This window comes from Haematobia irritans, chromosome 1 (genome assembly GCF_050003625.1).
Source record: "Haematobia irritans isolate KBUSLIRL chromosome 1, ASM5000362v1, whole genome shotgun sequence".
Taxonomy (NCBI): Eukaryota; Metazoa; Arthropoda; class Insecta; order Diptera; family Muscidae; genus Haematobia; species Haematobia irritans.
Window position 1 is genome coordinate 96,622,942 of NC_134397.1, and position 21,701 is coordinate 96,644,642.

Sequence of the window (21,701 nt, forward strand, 5' to 3'; positions counted from 1 at the left end):
TTTTACGTTGCTTTTAGCATGTTTATGAGGGACTTTAATATTGCGCGAAGACCAAATGTGCAAACATTCATAAATGAAAATTCGATATCAGTATCAGTTAAGCAATTCGTAAACGTCGAAGTTATTCGCGCCCTTATTTTATATATATATATATTTTTTTTTTTTTGGCACGGAATCAATATCAATATCTGATTTTTACTACACTGAAAACCTGTGAACCCACCAGGAAAGAAATTTTTGATTATTTTAGAAAATTTAGGGTAATCTTAAAAAATTGTAACTAAACTATATTACAAACGCCGACTTCACAAAGGTAAGTACACAATTTTCAACAAATTGATGAAAATTTAATGGACATAATTTAAAATTTTTCTCTTATTAAAGAAAATATCTTGAGCTCAATACGAAGTTAACAATGCGCGTATTTGTAGTAAAATGTAAAAATTTTAAGAGATACTGCACTATTTTGCTGAACTATTTTGTGTAAACATTTCCCCCTTTAATTTGACTAACGTAGGCAGAAAAGTCAAGAAAACTTTCTCAAAACATAATTTTCTATGAACTAAAATTGAGTTAAATTGCCCTCTAGAGTACGAAAGGGTTCGGTGTTTTTTTAGTGTAGTTCATGGAAATTATGTGTTAGTAAAAATTTTCCCAATATGAGAAAGTTCCCTTCATTTTAAAAACGTTTTTGCTTACATTAATTAAATGTACTAAATAAGAGAAAAAAAAGAAAAATGAAGCTTAAAATTTTATTTTATTTGAAATTCTCGCAAAATAGTTCAAAATTTCCTAAAATTGGTACATATTTACCAAAAAATACGTCAATCTTGAGCTCTGTATGGCACTAAAGACATGTTGGCAATTTTATATGTCAAAAAATATTTGCTTATTTTTATGGTATGGGCGTTTGTAATATCCCCAAAAAATTGATTCTACACTGAAAAAAATATTGTCGTGAGGTCAAAGATTGCGTGTCTTTAAAATACGAATGCAAATTTTGCTTAGCATAGAAGACGCATTTCTCTAATATAAAGTTTTTTTCCTTGTCCAAAAGTCGATAAACTTTTCAATGAAGTCGTATTGTCCTTATAATTAAGTGATTTGAATTAAAAATGGGTATCATAACATGAAAGAAAAAATGTTCGGGCTAAGGTCAAATTGACTTTAATAATTCAGAAATATTCTTTAATTTTAATGAAATTGTCTTTAAATTAGTTGTCTTTTTGTATCTTGACTACAAAGCAAAAAATCGTTCAAATATAGGACATGTTTTTCAAAACTTTATTTTAAAGAAGTTTTTTACTTGAAACATAGCATAATTTCTACTGGAAGTCGTGTCTTAATTTGGAAAATAAAGTTGTCGTTAACTCGTTTTTAAAGGACTCTGATAGCATATGAAGAAAAAAAGATGAGAAAGCGAAAAATTAAAATTTGCTTCCTAGAAGCAAGTACACAAAACCCAAATTTAAAAGAGAATTGTGTCTTAAAAGTAACCTTACTTGTATTCTCCGCTTCTTTGGCTCGGAATCAATACCAAATTTTTTAAAGTAAAGACAAAATCTTTGGAACCGGGCATGCTTTTTTTTCAGTGTATAACATATATATTCCATATATTAAGTGGTTTCACAGCAATGTGGAACGCCGTTCGGACTCGGCTAAAAAAAGGAAGTCCCTTGTCATTGAGCTAAACATAAACACAAAATTTTTTTTCTGATTCTGATTTTCTGAAATGTCTTCAATCACAAGGCAAGCATGCTAGCCATTGCACCACGGTGGCTCCCTAAAACTAAAGATGTCCGTCTGTGACTTGTCTTTTGTCTGCAGGCAGGTTAAGTTCGGTCCAGACTTTGATATAGCCCTCATACAAACCACAATTAGTGTGTCTTTCCTTTCATTGAACAACGAAATGTACAACTTTATAGTAACGTTAATTGAAAACTTTGTTTCAATCCAATTTTTAATTTGAGATTTTACCAAACTTGGTTAAAGAGTTATTTGAATCAATGAATTTTTTTATTGAAAAACGTAAAAATTTCAGAAATTATTTTATGTTAAATGGAACATTATTTAATTTAAAGCAATAAGATAGTTAAATCAATTAATTTTTTATTTGAAATCGAGTAAACATATCCAATTGCCTGTTTATTTGGAAATTTTGTCGAAGTTAGATAATTTTTATACCCTTCACCACTAGTGTGGTACAGTGTATAATAAGTATGTGCATTTGTATGTAACGCCAAGAAGGAAAAGTCTGAGACCCATCGTTTAGTATACCGATCGTCTTAGAATTAAATTCTGAGTCGATTTAGCGATGTCCGTCTGTCTGTCTGTCTGTCCGTCTGTCTGTCTGTCTGTTGATGTATTTTTGTGTGCAAAGTACAGCTCGCAGATTTAGTCCAATTGTCCTAAAATTTGGTATAGGGTCCTGTTTCGGCTCAAAGACGATCCCTATTGATTTTGGAAAAAATCGGTTCAGATTTAGATATAGCTGCCATATATATTTTTCACCGATCTGGTCATAATTGGCGTGTATATCAACCGATCTTCCTCAAATTCCGTACATCTCAAAAAACTTGCAAAATATCAGCCAAATCGGTTCAGATTTAGATATAGCTCCCATATATAGCTTTCGCCCGATTTACACTCATATGACCACAGAGGCCAATTTTTAACTCCGATTTAGTTAAAAATTTGCATAGGGAGTAGAATTAGCATTGTAACTATGCGTACCAAATTTGGTTGAAATCGGTTCAGATTTGGATATATCTCCCATATATATCGTTCGCCCGATTTACACTCATATGACCACAGAGGCCAATTTTTAACTCCGATTTAGTTGAAATTTTGCACAGGGAGTAGAATTAGCATTGTAGCTATGCGTGACAAATTTGGTTTACATCGGTTCAGATTTAGATATAGCTCCCATATATAGCTTTCGCCCGATTTACACTCATATGACCACAGAGGCCAATTATTAACTCCAATTTAGTTGAAATTTTGCACAGGGAGTAGAATTAGCATTGTAGCTATGCGTGCCAAATTTGGTTGACATCGGTTCAGATTTAGATATAACTTCAATATATATATTTTTCCGATTTCGACAAAAATGGTCAAAATACCAAAATTTTCGTGGTTAAAATTGTAAAAATGACTCTAATTTTCCTAAACTTCTAATACATATCGAGCGAAAAATCATAAAAACAACTTTTGCGAAGTTTCCTTAAAATTGCTTCAGATTTAAATGTTTCCCATATTTTTTTTTACTAACATTGTGTTCTACCCCAGTGCATTAGCCGACTTAAATTTTGAATCTATAGATTTTGTGGAAGTCTATCAAATTCTGTCCAGACCGAGTGATATTTAAATGTAACATATGTATTTGGGACAAACCTTTATATATAGCATCCAACACATTTGACGGATGTGATATGGTATCGAAAATTTAGATCTACAAAGTGGTGCAGGGTATAATATAGTCGGCCCGCCCGACTTTAGACTTTCCTTACTTGTTTTCTTTTAAATATAGCGAACATATTTCTAAATAAATATTTCATTCGAGTGGAACTTTACTCTGTGACACCTAAGCACTGCCTTCATATCTTGGAAATGTGTGCATTGGATTCGATATAAAATTATCTTTGCGGATATATCGCTCGTCTCTTAGACTCGTACACAGTCCATATATTTTAGTTATACGTTCTGCGTACCGTGTGATATAAGTTTATTATTTCTGTCGGATACATGTAATGCACGTCGAGTATTTGCAGGATAACAGTACCATTGGTTGTTGTGTAGACAGGTGTAATGTTTTTTAGCTTATGTTTTACATGCTCTTCTAAAAATAATTTTATGATTACAGTAGATAACGGATATAATACAAATTTTCTTTCTTATATGCTTTTTTTCTTATAGGCGATAATTTTTCTTATGGAAACTAAAGTATGGTGGTTTTACTGACCAGCGTTGCCAGAATTGTTTCACCAAAAATAAAAAAATAGCTAAAAAAAAGCTAAAAATGCTAAAAAATAGCTAGAAAAAAAAGCTAAATTTTTTTGTATCAAAAGTCACATTTTTGATTGAAATTTAACAAACTTAAAGGCTTTATTTCACTTACAATGCATACTATTTTCATTTTAATTCCACTTCTGTGAGACTGTAACAATATCTAAGGCATATTAGCTCTGTTTGCGTATTCGATACATTTTGATACAAATTTTTTACTGGAAGTCCTTCGTTTTGTGGGAGCTACCTTCCCAACACCTCTATTTTATTTACTTGTTATTTTAAAATATTAAATGATCTAAGCATGCTTTGGATTTGGTAAAAAAATGATTTGTAATTTTTTTTAATAAAATTTTTGTTTGGATTTGAAATTGTGAAAAATTCGAAATACATTACTTTTATTTAAATTGTAGAAAATACCTATAGTTTACATTTCCCAGTAAAAACATTTTCCTTTTCTTCATGAGCTATCAAAGTGCTTTAAAAACGTGCTAACGCCAACTTAAATTTCCAACTTCAGACTCGACTTCAAGTAGAAATTATTGTATATATACGTTTTTAAAATAAAGTGTTGAAAAACATCTTCTATTTTTGAACGCTATTTTGGTTGGTGGTTAAGATGCAAAAACCCCTCACATTTAAAGACTATTTCATTTATTCTTCCTTCTTTCATGAAAACATACCCATTTTTAAGTTGAATCACTTAATTATAAGGACAAAACGACTTTATCGTCTTTTGGACAAGGAAAACAGTTTATATAAAAGAAATTCACAAATGCTATTATAACCAAAATTCGCGTTCGTATTTTAAGGAGACGACAATATTTTTTCAGTGCACAAAGCTATTCACATCTACTATTTTAATTTAGTAATATCGTAATAACTTTAGGTTAGGTTAGGTTAGGTTATGTGGCAGCCCGATGTATCAGGCTCACTTAGACTATTCAGTCCATTGTGATACCACAGTGGTGAACTTCTCTCTTATCACTGAGTGCTGCCCGATTCCATGTTAAGCTCAATGACAAGGGACCTCCTTTTTATAGCCGAGTCCGAACGGCGTTCCACATTGGAGTGAAACCACTTAGAGAAGCTTTGAAACCCTCAGAAATGTCACCAGCATTACTGAGGTGGGATAATCCACCGCTGAAAAACTTTTTGGTGTTCGGTCGTAGCAGGAATCGAACCCACGACCTTGTGTATGCAAGGCGGGCATGCTAACCATTGCACCACGGTGGCTCCCAATAATAACTTTAACTTTAGAATATTATAATAACATAAAAAGGATAAATGAGTCAAATGATAATATTCCCAATAATTTACTGAAAGTTTTCTAACAAATTTGTATGGTAATAGTAGATTTAAAGTTTACGATAACCTTTATGTATATAATGAAAATCTTTACAACAAGGTGTATTTGCTACAAAAATGCCCGCATAATGGCTGGACTCATTATTAATGTTTCAACTGAGCTTTGAAATATGTGGAAACCCTTATACTTGCAGCAAGGCTTAGATAAAAACGCCGATTTATCCATATTTCAATAGAAACATGTCGAAAATAAAAAAGCCAAAAATTGCTAAAAGGGTCATGAAAAAAAGCCAGAAAAAAGCTAAAAGCTAAATGCATTTTTTCCCCGCTAAACGTCTTCAAAAAAAGCAAAATCTAGCGGGAAAAAAGCTAAATTGGCAACGCTGTTACTGACGAATATTTATTTTCTTCTTATATGAGATTGTATACACTAAAAGAAGAGATTTTTGTTCTCAGGAACGAGTTTTATTTTATCCGTTAAAACTATTCTTACAAAGTAAATATAAAAGATTTGCTTCATATTACAATTTTCATACTACACCCAGAAAAAAGTGCCTTCGAAATTAAACTATTAATTTAAACTATCAATTTAGTTTAGCCATTTTATTTCCATTAAGTTAAATTTTTGTGTGAAATAATAAAATTTACTTGTTTCAATAAAAAATCCTAAACTGAAAGCAGTTAGGAATAGTTCATTAACTAGAATAAGGCATGGAATTTTACTAACACTGGTTTCTTCGCTGGGTATAAGAATTTACTACTGAACAAGAAAATTTTATTCACTGATAACAAAGCATTCGTAAACATAAACAAAATCCGAACTAAAACCAAGTTTCCTCAAATTTAGTAAAATTTCTTATAAAATGATAATTCTGACTTCCTTTATTATAGAAAGCTTATCATACATACGAATAACACTTGCCATAGAAAAATAGTTTAGTTCATTCGAACTAAGAAGTATTCAATCCTTTCAAAACTTAATGAAACACCCTTGTTAGAATATAGGAAATTTTCCTATATTTCTTTTATCTATCTGTAATCGATACCTGTCATCCATGTAATCGATATGTTTGCGCGTGGGTTGTTTTTTAGCTGGAATCGCGTTGTTATGGTATACGTAGTGAATGATAAAAATAAATTTATTAAAATAATATAATAAATAACAAATAAAATATTTGTTATTTTAAATTAGTGAGAAATTTTTTCGTTTTTTGAAAGTTATTAAACATAAACAATACGAGTACGTCTATCAATATTCGTGATGGTGTATAAAGAAAGAAAACGCCAGAAGAATAACAACCCCTTCATTCATCTTCATTTTGGAATCTTCAATTATCAGGTACCATTCATACAGTGACGCTAACCTTTTGTGAAAAAATTGGTTTATGATTTTTTATATTTGTAGGTATTGAAATTGTAAAATGAGGACAAAATCGTTAGACAGCAAGTTATTAAAATGAAAGGTACAAGAAGAAGAAAAATGCGGTTTACAGTTGATAACATGACATGGAAATTGGAAATAGTGGAATAATAAACTAATATTTCAAGGGCAGTCGATGCTGTTGATTTTAAATAAGTATATTTAATATATTAATAAAACATTTTATAGAAGAAAACATTGCTTATATAAATAAATTGTATTTAAAAACGAAGGTAAGCAGTTCTAATTTTGAAGTAAAAGATTAACCACAAATATGTAAGATTTGTCCAAACGAATGAAAAAAGTTCAATAAAATCATTCCATATATGAATTCAATTCAGTTACATTTTTTCACTCTGTAGTATAGTGGTACATAAATATAGGAAAATGTTAACTAATATATGGAATGCATTCTACCTAATTTCTACGAAAATCACATCGTTCAAACAAATAAAAATGTCTTTGGCGCTATACGAAGTTCAACTTTCTTCACAATGAGTTCATTTTAACAAAGAAGTGGTCACTTTTTTCTGGGTGTACCAAATTTGGTTGTAATTGGTTCAGATTTAGATATAGCTCCCATATGTATGTGTTTCTGTGTGACAGATTTATAATGTCATAATATTTATTGAACTAAACGCATAACCTTCGAAACAGATCGTTATTAACATAGTTTGATCTATAATACGGAATTCTTAGCGGCTCAAAATTTCTGCTAGACCATCAGGTATGTTAAAAGACAGTTTGTTGTGAATAAACTCTGAGTCAATTTTACCTTTAATTGTATTTAGTATGAAAGAAATATTTAACATAATTCTACGACTTTGCAGTGAGGGTAATTTTATAAGATTTAAGCGAAATTGATACGATGGTAGGTTAGGTTAAGTTAGGTTAGGTGGCAGCCCGATGTATCAGGCTCGCTTAGACTATTCAGTCCATTGTGATACCACATTGGTGAACTTCTCTCTGATACGATGGTAAAGACTGGCGATCCCACACTGAAAAAAAGCATGCTCGGTTCCAAAGATTTTGTCTTTACTTTAAAAACTTTGGTAATGATCCCGAGACAAAGAGACGGAGAATACAAGTAAGGATCCTTTTAAGACACAATTCTCTATTAAATTTTGGTTTTGTGTAGGAAGCACCTTTTAATTTTTCGTTTTTTTTCACCTTTTTTTTCTTCATAGGCACCCAGAAAAAAGTGAACCCTTCTTTAAGTTAAAATGAACTCATTGTGAAGAAAGTTGAACTTCGTATAGCGCCAAAGACATTTTTATTTGTTTGAACGATGTGATTTTCATAGAAATTAGGTAGAATGCATTCCATATATTAGTTAACATTTCCTATATTTATGTACCACTATACTACAAAATGAAAAACTTTAACTGAATTGAATTCATATATGGAATGATTTTATTGAACTTTTTTCATTGATTTGGATAAATCTTACATATTTGTTGTAAACCTTTTACTTCAAAATTAGAACTGATTATCTTCGTTTTTAAATACAATTTTATTTATCTATATAGGCAATTTTTTCTTCAATAAAAGACATGTTTTATTAATATATTAAATATATTTATTAAGAATCAACATCATCGAAATATTAGTTTATTATTCCACTATTTCCAATTTCCATGTAATATTATCAACTGTAGAACGTAATTTTTTTCTTCTTGTTGTACCTTTCACTTTTAATAAGTTGCTGCCTAACGATTTTGTCCTCATTTTACAATTTCAATGCCTACAAATATAAAAAATCATAATTCTTTCACAAAAGGTTGAATGTTCCCTGATGAATGATGGGGCTGTTATTCTTTTGGTGTTTTCTTTCTTTGTAACCATCTCGAACATTGATAGACTTATTGTTTGTTATTTATGTTTAATAATTTTCAAAAAACGAAAATTGTTCTCACTAATTTAAAATAACAAATATCTTACATATTTTATTTGTTATTTATTATATTATTTTACTATATTATAGTTTAACAATCTCTCCGTATACCATAACAACGCGATTCCAACTAAAAAACAACCCACGCGCAAACATATCGATTACACCGATGACAAGTATCGATTACAGGTAGACAAAAGAGATATAGGAAAATTTCCTATTTTCTAACAAGTATGTTTCCTTGAGTTTTGAATGGATTGAATACTTATTAGTACAAATGAACTAAAATATTTTTCTATGCCAAGTGTTATTCGTATGTATGATAAGCTTTCTATAAAAAAGGAAGTCAGAATTATCATTTTATAAGAAATTTTATTAAATTTGAGGAAACTTGGTTTTAGTACGGTTTTTGTTTATTTTTACGAATGCTTTGTTATCAGTGAATAAAATTTTCTTGTTCAGTAGTAAATTCTTATACCCAGCGAAGAAAACAGTATTAGTAAAATTCCATGCCTTATTCTAGTTAATGAACTATTCTTAACTGGTTTCAGTTTAGGAGTTTTTTGCTGGGACAAGTAAATTTTATTATTTAGCACAAAAATTTAACTTAATAGAAATAAAATGGCTAAACTAAATTGAACATTTTTTCCTTTAGTTTCGAAGACACTTTTCTCGGTGTGCTATCAAAGTCCTTTAAAACAGAATTAACGACAACTTTATTTTCCAAATTCAGACTCGACTTCCAGTAGGAATTATGGTATGTTTCAAGTAAAAAACGTCTTTAAAATAAAGTGTTGAAAAACATGTCCTATATTTGAACGATTTGGATCCAAGTAAATTTTTTTTGAGCGTAGTCAAAGTGCAAAAAGACAAGAAATTTAAAGACAATTTCATTAATTTTAAAGAATTTTTCTGAATTTTTCATGTTATGATACGAATTTTGAAGTCAAAGCACTTAATTATAAGGACAATACGACTTCATTGAAAAGTTTATCGACTTTTTGACTAGGAAAAAACTTTATATTAGAGAAATGCGTCTTCGATGGTTAGCAAAATTGGCATTCGTATTTTAAAGACATGAAATCTTTGACCTCACGACAATATTTTTTTTTTTCAGTGCAACCTCTGTGTCGAAGGCAGAACAAAAGAAATTGCTGCTGGACGGATTCGATCTTATTTGTTTTAAATAGGTTGAAAACAGACTAAGAATTGATAAAGTTATTAAAATTTTGTTGAAAAAAATTCCAAATCCATTCTAGAAAAATTGTCACTTTTAGAAAACTTTTCAGAAAAGCGTTGGAATTCATTAAAAATTATAAAAATTATTTATTTGGAAAAATATCACAACATTTTCTAATTCACATCCAAAATACTGAATTCTGATCGCACCTCAAAAAGGGATGCAAATTCAGTGCAACGGCTGTTGAAATGATGGACATCCCTCCTATGGCAAGCCCGTGTTAAATTCATCGCTTCTGCGCCAATTTTGAACCACTTCCGGATCCAAAAAGAACATTTTCACTACTTTTGCTGTGTTTCTATACATTTTTATATACATATATTAATTTTTGTTATATTTTTGAGGATACTGATATCAAAAATGTACAAAATTTCATTTTTAAAAATATTTATGCCGATTACTGTATTTTCATTAGAATTAACTTTATATCTAAACATTTCAAAATCCTGATCTATGGAATATTCATTTTCTTTTTTTGCGATGTGCATATTTACAATGTTATTCACGTACAAATAAATTTTATTTTTAAAATCCAAATTATGACAGATACTTCAGTAAAAAGTGTTTTCTTAATTTAAAAAAAAAAACAAAATCTTTAAATCAAAACTGAATCTTTAATATAAGTCTTTGCCTATATTTGAGGCGTATTTATCTTTAATTCAAGGATTTAACATCTCACTTAAATTAAAGATTGTTTCTTTAAATCAAAAATGTTTTTCCTTACATTATAGAAAATTTGCCTTACTTCAAAGACAAACGACTTTCACAGAGGGACACAAATTTCAAAGATTCGTGTTCTAAATTTAAAGAAGGTCATATAAAAAACCAAAAATGCTGGAAACGCATAATGTATTTTTGGAAGGGGAAAATTTTTGTCGGAAAATATGTTTTCTCGCCGAATATAAACTTACTTTTTGAAATCAGATACATAATTTCCGAGAATATAACATGTGACAATATATTTTTCATTTCAATTCAATTTCAATTTAGTGGGTTTGAGTCGATTTTCAAAAATTTCAAAAGTCGATTTGACAAACTAGAAGATTATTAAAAATCGACTTCGACTTTATTTAAGATTTTTTTTATATTCCTATTATGTGACAGTCCGATGTTTTTCCTTTTTCTCTTTTTCTGAAGTTGATATTGTTTAAATATGCACAAAAGGCTCGTCGCTGTCTAACTGTGTCATTTTTTGTAAGATCGACATACATTTTTGGGGATTTCCTATGTACGCTTTCACTACAAACTCGTGTCAAATATGGCGCTTATCCACCATTTTAGTAGCTTCGTATTTTTGGCATTTGTCTTAGTTTATTTATTCTTCTTTACTTTCTTGTTTTTTTTTCTTATATATTTTTTTAATATCACCCACTTGTCTTCTTTCCCCGAATGTTTATAAAATAATGAGCGTAGCAACAGAAAATAGATACCACCACATCGACTACGTACATTAGTGGTGGGATATCACCACTAATTCTCCCCATTACTGCCATATTTCAGCATTTCTTTGTGGGAATTGTTAATAAAAAAGGTAAAGTCTGAATGTTGTGTAATAAATTGCCATAAAAGCAAAGTGGGACACTTCTTTTTTTTGTATTTGGTACCATACGATCCACAAAATTTGTTACTAGATATGACAGAAATAGTGGTAAAACAAATTCTACCGATATTGTCAAAAAAAAAAAAAAATCAGTTACATTAAATCAAAAACGAATAAATAGAAAGCTTTATATTTTAATATATCTGTCTTTGACCTTAAATCTTATTCTGTCTCATAGCCAGATTACCAATCATTACACTTTTCACCGCAAAGAAAGTTGAACAATTAAATGATAACGATAAAAATATATATGGTATTTATAACCACATAATGGTATTAGTTTGGTTTGTGATTACATTTGTGAAGATCGGAGTAAAACTTTGTTCTTTTCTTAAAAGAAAAACTCCGGAACCAAATATCATGCAGATACGATTGCGATTTTCATGTAGTATATGTTTTTAAATAATATTAGTTTCCTAACCAAAACCTTTTAATCTCGTCATTCAGTGCTCGGTGGCAGCTCTGTATAGTACGAGCATAGTATTCATTTGGCGCCTTCTCACACATTTACTCTTCATATTAATTGTGCTACCTCTCGTTTTAGTAAACATTCTGAGCACTACATAGCTATTTTGTATTTGTTTCAGTATTGTGTATCGCAAAGCACAATAGGCTAATAATGTTACGAGTTTTTAGTTGCTAAAAGACGGTTCGAGTGGCTTAACGTCAATACCGAGTGCTAAAACACTACAACCGTTCTACTCGTCATCGTTTTTATCGACGTCGTCTACACATGTAGATACGCGCACATTTCCCCCGCAATGATTTTATTAGCAAATTAATTCGTAACTCAATTAACACAAAATTCCTCTTGACATTTCGTTTAAGTAGTTTTTAATTTGTAAAAATTACAATCGTTTCGAAAATAATTAGAACTCTTATATTTCATTTAAAAGTTGACATTGAAATGAGAACCATGCATGGGTAGATTCCGAGTTGGTAACTTAGCGCGCGTAACAAATTTTATGGCAGCAATCTGGATACGGATATCGTTGAATGAAATGTAAAGCTGTCTGAATTTTACAAAGACATATTGCAGAAACTTATATACGCACGTTTCACCAACAAAGTTTTGTTTTGTGAGTCTTCTACCATACAAACGTTTAAATGTTATTGTTTGAAACTTTGAAATTTCGTGTATCGTTTTCATACGTGTGCAGTTTTAAAATGTTAATCCATGATCAAGATGAAGCAAGATACAATAGATCGCATCGTAGATTAGATTTGATGATTCTAAAAGCTCAAAAAATGTAAACATTCAGAGAATATACTCTCCTAGTGGAAAAAATGGCAATACATGATCTTAAGAGTTATTGCACAGAAAAAATATTGTATAATCAAATATTTCATATCCTTTGTATCATTTTTGCGTAGTATAGAAGACGAATTTCTCTGACATAAAGATTTGACCGAAAGTTGACAAGCATTTCATTGAGGGCGATCCAACTTAAAAATGATTCACCAATGTGGTATCACAATGGACTGAATAGTCTAAGTGAGCCTGATACGTCGGGCTGCCACCTAACCTAACCTAAAAATGGATATCTTTATAAAAAGAAAACTCCAATATTAAATAAATCTTCTGAACAAAAAAATTACCAACACATTTCCAATTAAAACGTTGGTTAAAGCTGAAAACATTTTCAATTAAAAAACTAATTGATACAATAAACTTTCTAATCGAAGTAGAACATTAAATCAATTAAATTAAAGTGAACACACAAAAATTTTTTTCTGTTTCAATCACGAAATTAATTGATCCAATTAATTTTTTAATTAAAATGTCTTCAATCACAGAAATGATAGTATCAATTAAAAAATTATTTGAAGGTCAACTAAAAATTAATTGATCCAATTAAAAAATTAATTGATGCTATTCATTTTTGTGATTGATTTTTGTTTCAATTAAAAAATTGTTGAATCAATTAAATTTTTAATTGAATATTTTTTAAAACTCAATTAAAATTTTAATTGGAAAAATTTTCGTGAAATTGTTTTGTGAACGATTGAAAATGATAACTTTTCAGATACAATAAACCTTTTAATCAAACTAGAAACATTAAGTCAATTAACTCAATGATTGAAAATTTTTAATTAACCCTAACTTCACACTTTTCTGGGTATGAGGGGTCCACACCGAAAAAAATTTTAACTGTTTTATAGGAAGAATAAACTAACGCGTACGAAAATTGAACTAAATTTTACTCCACATTTTGAGATTCCACAAAGCAGCAAAATTTATTGCCCCGTTGTACTTTTTAACTGCAGTTCTCGAAATTACACCCTCTCATAGAAGAGGAAATTAACTAAAACAAGTAAGGAAAGTCTAAAGTCGGGCGGGGCCGACTATATTATACCCTGCACCACTTAGTAGATCTAAATTTTCGATACCATATCACATCCGCAAAAAGTGTTTTGGGGGGGTATATACAATAAAGGTTTGTCCCAAATACATACATTTAAATATCACTCGATCTGGACAGAATTTGATAGACTTCTACAAAATCTATAGACTCAAAATTTAAGTCGGCTAATGCACTAGGGTGGAACACAATGTTAGTAAAAAAATATGGGAAACATTTAAATCTGAAGCAATTATAAGGAAATTTCGCAAAAGTTTATTTATGACTTATCGCTCGATATATATGTATTAGAAGTTTAGGAAAATTAGAGTCATTTTTACAACTTTTCGACTAAGCAGTGGCGATTTTACAAGGAAAATAAAATGTTGGTATTTTGACCATTTTTGCCGAAATCAGAAAAACATATATATGGGAGCTATATCTAAATCTGAACCGATTTCAACCAAATTTGGCACGCATATCTACAATGCTAATTCAAAATTTCAACAAAATCGGAGTTAAAAATTGGCCTCTGTGGTCATATGAGTGTAAATCGGGCGAAAGCTATATATGGGAGATATATCTAAATCTTAGCCGATTTCAACCAAATTTGGCACGCATAGCTACAATGGTAATTCTACTCCCTGTGCAAAATTTCTATTAAATCGGAGTAAAAGATTGGCCACTGTGGTCATATGAGTGTAAATCGGGCGAACCATATATATGGGAGCTATATATAAATCTGAACCGATTTCAATAAAATTTGGCATACTTGACTACTCTACTAATTCTACTCCCTGTGCAAAATTTCAACCAAATTGGGGTAAAACTCCGGCTTCTGGGACCGTATTAGTGGATATCGGGCGAAAGGTATATATGGGAGCTATATCTAAATCTGAACCGATTTCAATGAAATTTGGCACACTTGACTATGGTACTAATTGTTCTTCTTGTGCAAAATTTTAAGCAAATTAGGGAAAACTCTGGCTTCTGGGGCCAAATAAGTCCATATCGGGCGAAATATATATATGGGAGCTATATCTAAATCTGAACCGATTTCTTCCAAAATCAATTGGCATCTATTCTGAGCCAAAACACATACTTGTGCCAAATTTGAAGTCGATTGGACTAGACTTTGATTACAAAAATGTGTTCACGGACAGACGGACATCGCTATATCGACTCAAGAGCCCACCCTGACCATTTTTGCCAAAGAGACCATGTGTCTATCTCGTCTCCTTCTGGGTGTTGCAAACATATGCACTAACTTATAATACCCTGTAGTGTGGCGCAGGGTATAATTAAGGAAGAAAATCATTGGCGCCAAATCATGACCATTTTAACCATACAGTAGTTCATTAATACTATTTTTGGGAATCGTACGAAAATTTTCAATTGCTTTAGTTCATATTGAACTTATGTGTGCGGTCATTGAACTTTATACTCACGTTTAGTTCTTAAAATGTTTGAGACATACTTAAAAAAACTCAATCTTCATTGGGCTGTGGAAAATTTCGCAAAAAATAATCAATTTTAACAACAAACTAATAATTTTTTTGCAATAAAAATAAGTCTAATTTAGCGTTAGTTTAACTACGGAAATTTTTTTCTGTGCATTATGTCCATTCAAGCTTCTGTGGCATAAACCAATGACTACCTAGAATTCTAACAATTTTTAATTAGCATGGAAATTGGCTCTAATAATCCAAAAAGTGAATTCATAAAATTCTCTCTAAACAGCAGTTCACTTGTGCAAGACTTAAGTAGTGGTTTTTCTTCGCTGCCAGTTTCTGCAGAAATTTGCGGAAGGTTAATTATGAGGGTTTACAAATCGTCACGTTTACCGCACCATCGAGCTTGGCTTGAAATATCCCATTGGAATAAGTATACACCCAGAAAAAAGTGACCCCTTCTTTAAGTTAAAATGAACTCATTATGAAGAAAGTCGAACTTCGTATAGCGCCAAAGATATTTTTATTTTTTGAACGATGTGATTTTCGTTGAAATTAGGTAGAATGCATTCCATATATTAGTTAACATTTTCCTATATTTATGTACCACTATACTACAGAATGAAAAATGAATGAATTCATATATGGAATGATTTTATTGAACTTTTTTCATTCATTTGGACAAATCTTACATATTTGTGGTAAACCTTTTACTTCAAAATTAGAACTGCTTACCTTCGTTTTTAAATACAATTTTATAAATTGCCTATATAATTTTTTTCTTCAATAAAATACATGTGTTATTAATATATTAAATATATTTATTAAAAATCATGCTGTTGACGGCTGGCCTTGAAATATTAGTTTATTATTCCACTGTGAAACATAATTTTTGTCTTTTTCTTGTACCTTTCACTTTTAATAAGTTGCGTAACGATTTTGTCCTCCTTTTACAATGTCAATGCCTACAAATATAAAAAAATCATAAACCAATTTTTTCACAAAAAGTTAGCGTCACTGAATATTACCTGATAATTGAAGATTCCAAAATGTTGGTGTATTCTTTGTTTATACACCATCACGAATATTGATAGGCTTATTATTATTTATGTTGAATAATTTTCAAAAAAAAAACGAAAATTTTTCTCACTAATTTAAAATAACAAATATTTTTTTTTTGTTATTATATTATTTTACTATATTATAGTTTAACAATCTCTCCGTATACCATAACAACGCAATTCCAACTAAAAAAAAAACAATCCACGCGCAAACATATCGATTACATGATGACAGGTATCGATTCCAGGTAGGAAAATTTCCTATATTCTAACAAGTGTGTTCCCTTAAGTTTTGAAAGGATTGAATGCTTCTTAGTTCGAATGAACTAACATATTTCTCTATGCCAAGTGTTATTCGTATATATGATAAGCTTTCTATAATAAAGGAAGTCAGAATTATCATTTTATAAGAAATTTTACTAAATTTGAGGAAACTTGGGTTTAGTTCGGATTTTGTTTATTTTTACGAATGCTTTGTTATCAGTGAATAAAATTGTCTTGTTCAGTAGTAAATTCTTATACCCAGCGAAGAAAACAGTGTTAGTAAAATTCCATGCCTTATTCTAGTTAATGAACTATTCCTAACTGCTTTCAGTTTAGGATTTTTTTTTACTGAAACAAGTATATTTTATTATTTTACACAAAAGTTTAACTTAATGGAAATAAAATGGCTAAACTAAATTGATGATTATTTTTTCCTTTGGTTTCGAAGGCACTTTTTTCTGGGTGTATTCTCTAGCCTACTCTTTTAAAACTGTTAATAATTTTGTGAACATTCCTGAGAATTAAAACTTCTTCGAACATATCATCATCTTGCATATCGTCGAATTCGCTGCCCGGCTGGCGCGATTGGCATCTTTTGAAATCTCGTTACTCACGAAAATTCTGACAAATCACAAAAATTTTCATAAAACACGATGATTCTCATGATTCAGAGAAATTCTCATGACTAACTTAAATAATCATCATACACGAAAATTATATTCTGGGTTATGTTGGAATCAAATGTTTTAATACACGATTGAATATAAGGTAAAAAATCGTTCATCAGCTACTATAACGTGATACACCTTGTTTATATCTTATTAAACTCGTGAGCTTGATTAGAAGTATGATTAAAATCATCAGTATGGTTGAAATTGTGAATGCCTTTAAATCGTGTGGTTTCGTGAATAACATAGAGCACGCAGACAGGGCTATTTTCCATGGGCCCAAATTTTTTGTAGGCCCATGCAGACATACACCAATTTTTCTCATTGAGCACAAAAGCATATCTACATATGTATATGAATCGTGACTTTTGAAAAATGTATTTCCAATTTTTCGTTTTACAAATTCCCAAAGATTTCCTATGCGATTTAGGTCAGGCGACTGGGTAGGCCAGTCAAACATGCGCAATTTTCCGTTGAATGTAACGTACGAAACCTAGCTTTACAACATTTCTGACCATTTACGAATAGAATTTTTCAAGAATACACGCAAAAAAATAATTCTTTCCTCCCAAACGAAATTTTGGACAAACAAAGTTCGTTTCGCATTTGCTTTTCGTTGAAAGGACGTGTATTTGGAAGAAAAGTATATACTTTTTGTGATAAACGTTTATTCTTTTCCAGGATGTAAAAACAATTCCATAAAGACTAACTCAAAAAAAATTTTTTCTGGCTAATTGCATTTTCCCTCACATTTTTCTCACTTCCACGAAGTTTTTTAGTTCTTAGCACCTTTTTCTGTAACACAAACAATGTAGAAGAAATTATACGATTTTATAAATTTTTAAATTTTTTTTTACCTTTCGCCTGGACGGAGAATCGAACCGCGGACCATCCAATTTGTAAGCCAACACACTATCCACTGAGCCATGTAGCCGTTGTTGTCATCAATAGACAATTACCCATATAAGTTATATTTATATAGCATAGCTTGCGGCGCCCACGAGCCGATTAAACAAAGTTTATTTAACAGAAAAAAACATTTAGTTGGGCACCTTGGAACAGTGGTTGCTACGTCCGACTTGCATGCCAAGGGTCGTGGGTTCGATCCCTGCTTCGACCAAAGTTTTTTTTTTTTTTACATATATTTCAACTACGGTCGGAAGATTCCGAAAAAATGTTCAACATTACGTCCTACTATATAAAATTTTTACTATGAACTGTAAAATGTGTCTTATTAAAGACCTAAATTTAGAAAAGAACAGTGTTTGATACAGTGTTGCCAACTCCCCAAAGCCAAAAAGCACCAAAAATATATTATAAATTCTAACATACCACCTTCCACCACAAAATCGAATATTAAATGGTCTACTAAAAAAAAAAAAAAAAAAAAAAAAAAACTTCCGAAGATGTATTATAGAACTTTTGTGAATTGAATTTTAAGAAGTTAAGGTGGGTATTAAGATCGAGTTTAGTCGCTAAAATAGTCGTTTTTTCACAACTACTTTTCTTTAATAAATCAAACTTTGTGAAAATTTGCTTTTGGCTATTCCCCATCAAGTTAAAGGGTGATTTGTTAAGAGCTTGATAACTTTTTTTTTTAAAAAAACGCATAAAATTTGCAAAATCTCATCGGTTCTTTATTTGAAACGTTAGATTGGTCCATGACATTTACTTTTTGAAGATAATTTCATTTAAATGTTGACCGCGGCTGCGTCTTAGGTGGTCCATTCGGAAAGTCCAATTTTGGGCAACTTTTTCGAGCATTTCGGCCGGAATAGCCCGAATTTCTTCGGAAATTTTGTCTTCCAAAGCTGGAATAGTTGCTGGCTTATTTCTGTAGACTTTAGACTTGACGTAGCCCCACAAAAAATAGTCTAAAGGCGTCAAATCGCATGATCTTGGTGGCCAACTTACCGGTCCATTTCTTGAGATGAATTGTTCTCCGAAGTTTTCCCTCAAAATGGCCATAGAATCGCGAGCTGTGTGGCATGTAGCGCCATCTTGTTGAAACCACATGTCAACCAAGTTCAGTTCTTCCATTTTTGGCAACAAAAAGTTTGTTAGCATCGAACGATAGCGATCGCCATTCACCGTAACGTTGCGTCCAACAGCATCTTTGAAAAAATACGGTCCAATGATTCCACCAGCGTACAAACCACACCAAACAGTGCATTTTTCGGGATGCATGGGCAGTTCTTGAACGGCTTCTGGTTGCTCTTCACTCCAAATGCGGCAATTTTGCTTATTTACGTAGCCATTCAACCAGAAATGAGCCTCATCGCTGAACAAAATTTGTCGATAAAAAAGCGGATTTTCTGCCAACTTTTCTAGAGCCCATTCACTGAAAATTCGACGTTGTGGCAGATCGTAAGTCTATTCATGATGAAATGTCAAAGCATACTGAGCATCTTTCTCTTTGACACCATGTCTGAAATCCCACGTGATCTGTCAAATACTAATGCATGAAAATCCTAACCTCAAAAGAATCACCCTTTATAATAAAATTTGCAGCAAATATGCATGATTTTATGCCCATTTTTACTGATATAGTTTTCACTTTAGCGGCAAAACTCAAACTTAGTCTCACCATTAGGAACCGCTATTCAAGTATACACCTTGATCAGTTTAAATGCTTTCGTCCAATTCATTTTGATCAGTGATGTTTTTCAACTTTTACAATATTAATATATGGAAATAGTCTATTGCTTATTTCAGTTGTGCGTGCTTTTGTGAATTTAATACAAACGTTTTTAATGACATCTTTACCAAATTCAAAAATTCGACACTCATCGCTCGACTTTCCCACAGAAAACCCTAAATAACAATATTTATTAAAAAATAATCAATACCAACTTCATAACAATCAAATTCTATATTTGGCAATAAATTTGAGTTTCTTCGGCTCTTCAAAGTCTAATCAAAATTTTTGTATCAATTAAACTTAATACTGTTCAAAATAAAAAAGCACTAAATGAAAAGGCCAGAAAGCACCAAATTGGTGCTTTTTTTGAAAAGGCACCAAAAAGGCAATTTGGTGCTTTTTAGAAATCAAAAAGCACTAAATTTGGTGCTAAAAGCACCAAATTGGCAACACTGGTTTGATATAAACGAAATGGATTGTGTTGTTGGTTCAAAAATAACTTTTTTTATTGAAAAAATAAAAATTTTGTAACAAACGAATTTTTTTGGTGATAAAAATATATACTTTTCGAAGCAATTCAAAAAACTCTAACAAAAGAAAAACGTTTTCGGTACACGTTTTCCAAACGTTTTTTTTCTTTGCGTATACAGTGTGGTAGTAGGCATTTAGAGAAGCATTGGAACACTCAGACATTTCACCAACATTACTGAGAGAGGATAATCCACCGCTGACAAAACAGGAATTGAACCAATGACTGCACGCAATGCAAACACCATTGCACCACAGTGGCTCCCATATGAATCAAAACCTCCTCCGTATACTTAATAAAACCCCACGTTGGGAAATTCTCACTGAAACTCTCTATGCTTATTTAAAACATTTCCAGATACCAAAGAGCATGTATTTTGTATTCGTGGAAAAACAAAATGCGAGCGTCAAAAATTATATTCGCAACAATATGTTAATGTTTGTCTTTTAAGACGAGTCTTTGTGGATCATTATATGTGAGCCTTGGGGTGGACGGAGGCACAGAATGACGCTATTTGTTATTATTTATGCACTTATAAAAATTTAACATTAAAATATGTCACCTGAATATGAATTTTAAATGTATATGAAAATGTACCAAAAATATTAGTCCCAGAGCATACTGATAGACTCAGAATTACATCTTTATTTATTTTCTCATAATTACTCATTGTAATTACGCTAGAATGAGCTCACTTTCAATATAAATTTTATTCTATTGGAAAAGTAATATGTATTATAGAAATTCATGCTCAAATAAATCTAACTGAAATCAATTATTTTTTCAAATAACTTTGCACTATAAATGAAGATAAAAATTATCAACTACTAGAGGGTTTTTTGAAATTCGGGTTTTCTCAGGTTTGAAAAAGCGGACTTTCCTCCCCGGTGGACGGTGTTTTTGAAACCGGTTCAGCCGGTTTTCACGTATGTTTAAAAGGAAAATCTAATCTTATTTTCACAAAAAAACAACGGAAAAAATAATTCGATAACTGATTAAAAGTTGGACACAATTTTTTTTAATATATATGTACGTTGCATCTATGTGGAATTGCAGTGTATTAAAAACCCCAGATGTATATGCCTAAATTAGTCGTTAAATTGGCAATTTTACAATGAAAATGTAAAAACCGAAATCCGGTTGTTGGGGTCTTAAAATCACCGGTTCTACTATTCCACCGAAAATGGGATTTTCACGAAAACCGAATTCTTAGTAAGAAGAAAAACCGATCTACCGGTTTCGATCACTCTATCAACGACCCAATGAAAACTCCTTAAA

General features: G+C 31.1%; 2 protein-coding genes across 7 annotated transcripts in view; both read left to right on the forward strand.

Annotated features, from left to right (window-relative positions):
• LOC142221454 (E3 ubiquitin-protein ligase RNF181 homolog) overlaps window positions 1–21,701 on the forward strand; it is a 112,294-nt gene that overhangs the window by 36,054 nt on the left and 54,539 nt on the right. The window contains exon 1 of one of the 4 annotated variants that reach the window (XM_075291210.1): window positions 12,105–12,546. The exons of the other annotated variants lie outside the window; for them this stretch is intronic. The gene's annotated coding sequence lies outside the window, so the exon portion shown is untranslated. Of the gene's footprint in view, window positions 1–12,104; window positions 12,547–21,701 lie in introns of those variants that run through there. 4 annotated transcript variants of the gene reach the window in all.
• Window positions 1–21,701, forward strand: part of fray (oxidative stress responsive kinase frayed) — a 74,785-nt gene that overhangs the window by 36,054 nt on the left and 17,030 nt on the right. The window lies entirely within an intron of this gene.